General features: G+C 51.3%; 1 long non-coding RNA gene across 2 annotated transcripts; it reads left to right on the top strand.

The window, feature by feature from the left end:
• The first annotated feature begins 12 nt into the window (after nucleotides 1-12).
• LOC135980034 (uncharacterized) lies at nucleotides 13-6,247 on the top strand. Of its 2 annotated transcripts, XR_010597263.1 has the most exons (6): nucleotides 13-676; nucleotides 980-2,762; nucleotides 3,055-3,705; nucleotides 3,800-3,931; nucleotides 4,243-5,113; nucleotides 5,398-6,247. It is a non-coding gene; the product is annotated as an uncharacterized LOC135980034 (long non-coding RNA). The 2 variants fall into 2 exon arrangements; XR_010597262.1 differs by having other exon boundaries at nucleotides 3,055-3,931.
• Nucleotides 6,248-7,693: the final 1,446 nt, after the last annotated feature.

Below are 7,693 nucleotides of genomic sequence, written 5' to 3'. Positions count from 1 at the left end.
GCTCTGCTCACGCCCAACCTGAGTCCAGGTAGGGAAGCCCACTAAGTTAGGGCTGGGTTTGTATGAAAAGGTTCCTGACTAACTGTGGTTACAAGGGGGAAAAGGTCCCTATTTTCAGGGGTTGCTCATTTCTCTGGTCAGGAATGGTGTCTCCTCTGCAGCAGAAGGTTGGATTCAGGAGGATGACTCCAGGTGGTGAGTTGCTTGCTTTCCTCCCATTTTTTCTCTCTCTCTCTCTCTCTCTCTCCTCTTGTGTGTTGGCCAACGTTCTGACTCTTTCCTCTCCTGTCCTCGTGCCCTCTCCCTTCATAGGACACGATCATGCGTGCTAGGTGTGCATCCCCACAGGCCAGGTCTTGGGAGCCATGGAGAAGTAGGAGGGGACGAAAACCATGCAGGGCTGTAACTGTCGGTGTTAACTCGGTCTCTGTTTATCGAGTGGGGCTGATGTTGATGGGATTGGAGAGGGAGGCCAGGATGAGGGCAAGATTTGAAGCAACAAATAGAGCTTTAAGTAGTGATGGCTCATGGTTGGCTTTTGCAGCTGCGCTTCCAGAGGAATTTTCCAGGAGCCCTATGCTGAGGAGAAACTAGCAGAAATGGACATGAGCAGACTGGACATCCTTGTAAGCAAACATGAACAGTCCTCCGCTTTCTGACTCCCGCATAATTGGCTGTGAGTAAGCGGACAGTGCTTTAAATTACCAATCTGAGCTCGCTGTTGTAGTCTTTGCAGGCCGTATGCTTTCTCGTTCGGTACGGGGCTCTGCGTTTACAGCTGAGGAGGGGCCAGAGTCTGCTTTGCAGAGTGATTATTTCGGATGCCGTTGCAAGGGGTGCTTTTCAGTTTTAGTGCTAAGGGCATTATGCGGGGGAGGGTTCGGTGCAAAGCGCTTCCGTGCGGGAGAGGCGAAAAGAATAGCCTCCGCGACGTTGCCCACTGAGGTGGTATCTTACTTGTTTTTCCTCCTTGTGCCAGGTTTAGTACTGAGGGAAAAGAAATGAAACGTCAGAGTTTACGCCCCTTATCGGATGGAAAGCGAGCGAGAGCAGTGAGCCCGCGAGCATTATCGATGCAAGTCAGGAGCCGACCAGTTGGCAGTGGAGCAGTTGCTTCAGTCAGTGAGATAAGTGTCTGATTTGGTGAGTGCTCTGCTCACGCTCCACCTGATTCCAGGTTAGGAAGCCCAGTAAGTTAGGGCTGAGTTTGTATGAAAATGTTCCTGACTAGCTGTGGTTACGAGGGGGAAAAGGTCCCTATTTTCAGAGGTTGCTCATTTCTCTGGTCAGGAACGGTGTCTCCTCCGCAGAGTAAGGTTGGATTCAGGAAGATGACTCCAGGTGTAGTCAGTTGCTTGCTTTCCTTTCATTTTTTTTCTCGCTCTCTCTCGCTCTCTCTTATCTAGTGTGTTGGCCAACTTTCTCTCTCACTTTCCTCTCCAGTCCTCGTGCCGTCTCCCTTCGCAGGAGACGGGCAGGCTTGCTCGGTGTGCATCCCCGCAGGCCAGGTCTCGGGGGCCATGTAAAAGTAGGAGGGGACGAAAACCATGCAGGGCTGTAACTGTCGGTGTTAACTCGGTCTCTGTTCATCGAGTGGGGCTGATGTAGATGGGATTGGAGAGGGAGGCCAGGATGAGGGCAAGATTTGAAGCGACAAATAGAGCTTTAAGTAGTGATGCCTCATGCTTGGCTTTTGCAGCTGCACTTCCAGAGGAATTTTCCAAGAGTCCTATCCTGAGGAGTAAGTGGCAGAAGTGGACATGAGCAGACTGGTGGACATCCTTGTAAGCAGACATGAACAGTCCTCAGCTTTCTGACTCCCGCATAACTGGCTGTGAGTAAGCGGTCAGTGCTTTGAATTGCTCATCTGTGCTTGCTATAGTATTCTTCACAGGCCATGTGCTTCCTTGTTGGGTATGGGGCTCTGTGAGATTACAGCTGGGGAGGGGCCAGAGTCTACTGTGCAGAGTGATTATTTCAGGTGCTGTTGGAAGGGGTGCTTTTTGGTTATAATGCTAAAGGTGTAATGGGGAGGGTTGAGGGCGGAGCCACGTCGTGTGGGAGAGGTGAAAAGGAGAGCCTATGAGATGTTGACTACTGAGATGGTAACTTGTTTCCCCCCCTCCGTTCATCCCCCCATGGGTTTGTAAGAAATAGTTCCTGCCCAGCTGTGCTTAGGAGAGAGAGAAGGTCCCCCTTTTCAGGGGCTGCTCATTTCTCTGGCCAGGAGCGGTGTCTCTTCCGCAGCAGAAGGTTGCATCCAGGAGGATGACTCCAGGTGGTGAGTTGCTTGCCTTCCTCCCATGTTTTTCTCTCTTCTCTAGTACGTTGGCCAGCACACACCCTCTCTCTCTGTCTGTCCTTGCCTTTCCTTGTGCTGTCTCCCTTCAGAAGACACGGGCAGGCGTGCTTGGTGTGCATCTGCAGAGGCCAGGTCTCGGGAGCCATGGAGAACTAGGAGCGTACGAAAACCATGCAGGGCTGTAACTGTCTGTGTTACCTTGGTCTCTGTTCATCGAGTGGGGCTGATGTAGATGGGACTGGAGAGGGAGGCAGGGATGAGGGCAAGACTCGACGCACCAATAGAGCTCTGTGTAGTGATAGTTCTTGCTTGGCTTTATTAGTTTGCGGCGGAATCGTCCAGGAGCCCTAGCCGGACAAGAATATTGCAGAAGTGGACCTGAGTAGTCTGGACATCCTTCTAAGGAGACATGAATAGTCCTCATGTTTCTGCCTTCTGCATCGCTGGCTGTGAGTAAGAGGTCAGTGCTTTGAATTCCTCATCTGTAGTCGCTGTAGTTTTCTTCACAGGCCGCGTGCTTCCTCGTTGGGTATGAGGCTCTGGGATTAAGGCTGGGGAAGGGACAAGAGTCTCCTGAAGAAAGTGAGTGTTTTGGGTGCCGTTACAATGGGTGCCTTCTAGTTGCAGTTGTAACGTAGTAATGGGAGATGGGTTGAGGGCAGAGATGTGGGATATGGGAGATGTGAAATGAAGAGACTACGCGACATTGCAGACGGAGATGCTAATTTTTTTGGCTCCCCCCCCACCTTTAGAACCAAGGAAAACGAAGTCATGCGTCAGAGTCTACTGCCCTCATGCGATGGAAAGCTACCGGGAGTGTCGAAACTCTGAGCATTGTTGATGCCACTCAAAAGCCGTCCATCTGGGAGCCGAGGAGACGCTGCTGTCAGTGAGATAAGTGTCTGGTTTGGTGAGGGCTCTGCTCACGCGCAACCTGAGTCCAGGTAGGGAAGCCCAGTACGGTAGGGCTGGGTTTGTATGAAAAGGTTCCTGACTAGCTGTGGTCACGAGGGAGAAAAGGTCCCTACTTTGAGAGGTTGCTCATTTCTCTGGTCAGGAATGGTGTCTCCTCCGCATCAGAAGGTTGCATCCAGGAGGGTGACTCCAGGTGGTGAGTTGCTTGCTTTCCTCCCATGTTTTTATTTCTCTCTTTGTCTGTCTGTCTGTCTCTCTCTCTCTCTCTCTCTCGTACGTTGGCCAACACACAGCCTCTATCTCTCCCTCTCTGTCTGTCCTTGCCTTTCCCTGTACTGTCTCCCTTTGTAGGACACAGGCAGGCGTGCTAGGTGTGCATCCCCACAGGCCAGTTCTTGGGAGCCATGGAGAAGTAGGAGGGGAGGAAAATCATGCAGGGCTGTGACTGTCGGTGTTATCTCGGTCTCTGTTCGTCGAGTGGGGCCGAGGTAGATGGGATTGGAGAGGGAGGCCAGGATGAGGGCAAGATTTGAAGCACCAATAGAGGTTTGTGTAGTGATGGCTCATGCTTGGCTTTTGCAGCTGCGCTTCCAGAGGAATTTTCCAGGAGCCCTAGCCTGAGGAGAAAGTGGCAGAACTGGACATGAGCAGACTGGACACCCTTGTCAGCAGACATGAACAGACCTCGGCTTTCTGACTCCTGCAAAACTGGCTGTGAGTAAGCAGTCAGTGCTTTGAATTCCTCATCTGTGCTCGCTGTAGTATTCTTCCCAAGCCGTGTGCTTCCTCGTTGGGTATGGGGCTCTGTGAGATTACAGCTGGGGAGGGGCCAGAGTCTGCTGTGCAGAGTGATTATTTCGGGTGCCGTTGCAAGGGGTGCGTTTTAGTTGTAGTGCTAAAGGCGTAATGGGGGAGAGGGTTTGGGGCGGAGCGACGCCGTGTGGGAGAGGCGAAAAGAATAGCCTACGCGACGCTGCCCACTGAGATAGTAACTTAATTGTTTTTCCTCCTTGTGCTGGGTTTAGTATCAGGAAAAGAAATCAAACGTCAGAGTTTACTCCCCTTGTCGGATGGAAAGCGAGCAAGAGCAGTAAGCCCACGAGCATTGTTGATGCAAGTCAGGAGCCATCCAGTTGGCAGTGGAGCAGTCGCTATTGTCAGTGAGATAAGTGTCTGGTTTGGTGAGGGCTCTGCGTAGGGCCTCCCTGGTCCAGGTGGGGACACCCCGTTAGCTGGGGCTGGGTTTGTAAGAAATGGTTCCTGACCAGCTGTGGTTATGAGAAAGACAAGGTCCCCATTTTCAGGGACTGCGCATTTCTCTGCCCTGATACAGTGTGTCCTCGGCAGCTGAAGGTTGCATCCAGGAGGATGACTCCAGGTGGTGAGTTGCTTGCCTTGCTCCCATGTCTTTCTATCTGTCTCTCTCTATTCTCTAGTACGTTGGCCAACACACACCCTCTATCTCTCTGTCTGTCCTTGCCTTTCCTTGTTCTGCCTCCCTTCGTAGGACACAGGCAGGTGTGCTAGGTGTGCATCCCCAGAGGCCAGGTCTCGGGAGCCATGGAGAAGTTGGAGTGGACGAAAAGCATGCGGGGCAGTGGGCGCTAAAGTGGAGCTGTGACTGTCTGTGTTTACTCAGTCTCTGTTCATCCAGTGGGGCTGATGTAGATGGGACTGGAGAGGGAGGCAGGGATGAGGGCACAATTCAACGCACCAATAGAGCTCTGTGTAGTGATAGTTCTTGCTTGGCTTTCTTAGTTTGTGGAGGAATCGTCCAGGAGCCCTAGCTGGACAAGAATATGGCAGAAGTGGACCTGAGCAGCCTGGACATCCTTCTAAGGAGACATGAATAGTCCTCATGTTTCTGCCTTCTGCATCGCTGGCTGTGAGTAAGAGGTCAGTGCTTTGAATTCCTCATCTGTGCTCGCTGTAGTTTTCTTCACAGGCCGTGTGCTTCCTCGTTAGTTACGAGGCTCTGGGATTAAGGCTGGGGAAGGGACAAGAGTCTCCTGAGGAAAGTGAGTTACAATGGGTGCCTTCTAGTTGCAGTTGTAACGTAGTAATAGGAGATGGGTTGAGGGCGGAGCCGTAGGATATGGGAGACGTGAAATGAAGAGACTATGCGACATTGCAGACAGAGATGCTAACTTTTTTGTTTTTCCCCCCTCTGCTTGGTTTAGTACCAAGGAAAACGAAGTCACGCGTCAGTCTACTGTCCTCATGTGATGGAAAGCGAGCCAGAGCGTCGAGACTCTGAGCATTGTTGATGCCACGCAAAAGCCGTCCATCTGGGAGCCTAGCAGATGCTGCTGATAGTGAGAAGTGTCTGGTTTGGTGAGGGCTCTGCTCAGACTCCATCTGAGTCCAGGTTGGGAAGCCTAGTACAGTAGGGCGGGGTTTGTATGAATGGTTCCTGACTAACTGTGGTTACGAGGGAGAAAAGGTCCCTATTTTTAGAGGTTGCTCATTTCTCTGGTCAGGAACTGTGTCTCCTCTGCAGCAGAAGGTTACCTCCAGGAGAATAACTCCAGGTGCTTCCTTTCCTCCCATGTTTTTCTCTCTCTCTCTCTTCTCTAGTATGTTGGCCAACACACACTCTCTCCTTTCCTCTCCTTTCCTCTCCTCATGCCCGTTTGTAGAACACTGGTTGGTGTGCATCCCCACAGGCCAGGTCTCGGGATCCATGGAGAAGTAGGAGCGGAAGAAAATCATGCAGGGCAATGGGCGCTAAAGTCGAGGACTGCCCTGTCACCATTTGCTACACCCACAATTTCCCATTCCTGGGTCTATGGGAAAGGGAGTTGTGACAAATGGGTTGGATTTTGTCAGTTTCAACCAGTGTTCCCTTCAATTTTTCCCACTCATGTGTGGAAGGAATTTTGTTATGTGCACCAATATGGAGGTGATGTGTCACACATTACCTCCACATTGGTGCACGTAACAAAATTCATGTGGCGGGTGTGGGGCCGAGGCGTTCGGAGTGTGGGACAGGGCTCAGGGCTGGGGCAGAGCGTTGAGGTGCGGGGGGATGAGGGCTCCATCTGGGGGTGTGGTCTCAGGGCTGGGGATGAGGGGTTTGGGGTCCAGACTGCCTTGGAACTACAGGAAGTGGGGGGAAGACTCCCCGCAGCTCTCTCTCCCCACAGCAGCACCTGGGCTCGGGGGAGAGGCACCTCTCCCTAATGCGGCAGCTCCAGGGCTGGGGCCACAGGATAGGTGCCTCTTCCCCGGCCGCAGCAGGTCCGGGGCTGGGGAGAGGCATGTCTCCACACCACAGCCCTGAGTGCCTGCACAGTGCTTAATATGCTGCTGCGCAGCTTAGAGGTAACTTAGGTTTCAACTTGTGTGAAATCACTATTTTAATACATTTTTTTCTAAATTAGCAAAATCTTGTTTTACTTGTGTGTAAATTTTAAAAAGATTTAAAAAGACCCCTCCCTTGGTCTAGAGGTAGCCATTCCGGCCAACCAGCAATTCAAGAACCAGTGAAGTCATGTGATCATAAAAATAGACTTGATTATGTTTTGTTTTTTAATAATGTATTAAATATGGTAAATGAGAGTCACTATAAAACCCTAGGAAGTGTTAGAAGAAGATATGAAAGTTTCTTGAAAAGTTAAGAATTAAAAGGTATGAAACTCCATTTCCTGGAGGTAATGGGAAAGGGTGGCCAGTTCAGGGAATCGGAACAGCTGAGCAGACCAATTTGTGAACCTCTCTGTGCAGATGTCACTTGTATGTAAACACCTGAATGAAGACTGTGAGTATTTAAAGAGCAGGGTGTATGGGGGGGAGAGGGAAAGTGTCAGAAACTCACTACATCATTTCAGAGAGGGAAGAGCAGCCTTGTCTAGACCTTCCCCGCCCCCCCGCCACACACACACCCCTTCCTTTTGCCCCTGTTACTGTACATGGTCAGCTTGCTCCAGCATCCTCAACAGCAAAGTAACCGATTCTGCTGGGGAGTGTTTTATAACACTACAACAGCTGGGGGGGCTCTTGCTGTGGCCCAGGTATGATGTTCCAGGCTGTAATCCTGACCAGTGTGGGGCTATGTCACCTGACCTGCAACGGGAGGGGAGGGGGGGGGAGAACGACACCTCACCGTGCTTCTCTGTTATAGCTCTGACTTGGGTAGCTCACAAACAGCCTGTCAATGTGATGCTCCCCCCTTTCCCCCCCCAAGTGTCTGTGTGTGGCTACGACTCTGATCCCAGAGCTTGTCAGCACTCACCAGTCACACTTTGGCTTCCATCAGACCTGGGTTACCACATGCAGGGTGACCCCAACACACTTCCTGTCCTGAATTTTACCCCAAAAACGTGTTGTGCACTGTCCAGCCATCTCCTGGACAGGCCAGATAGATTAGGTCTGTTGTACCTCTAGGAGGTCAATATCTGCCACCTTGTGGATAATTCCATTTACAGTTCACAACACTGGATTAGTTTTGGTTCAAGAATAAAATAAGTTTTTTTA

Source organism: Chrysemys picta, unplaced genomic scaffold (genome assembly GCF_011386835.1).
Source record: "Chrysemys picta bellii isolate R12L10 unplaced genomic scaffold, ASM1138683v2 scaf1639, whole genome shotgun sequence".
NCBI classification, from domain to species: domain Eukaryota; kingdom Metazoa; phylum Chordata; order Testudines; family Emydidae; genus Chrysemys; species Chrysemys picta.
This window is presented reverse-complemented; position numbering and strand designations above follow the sequence as displayed.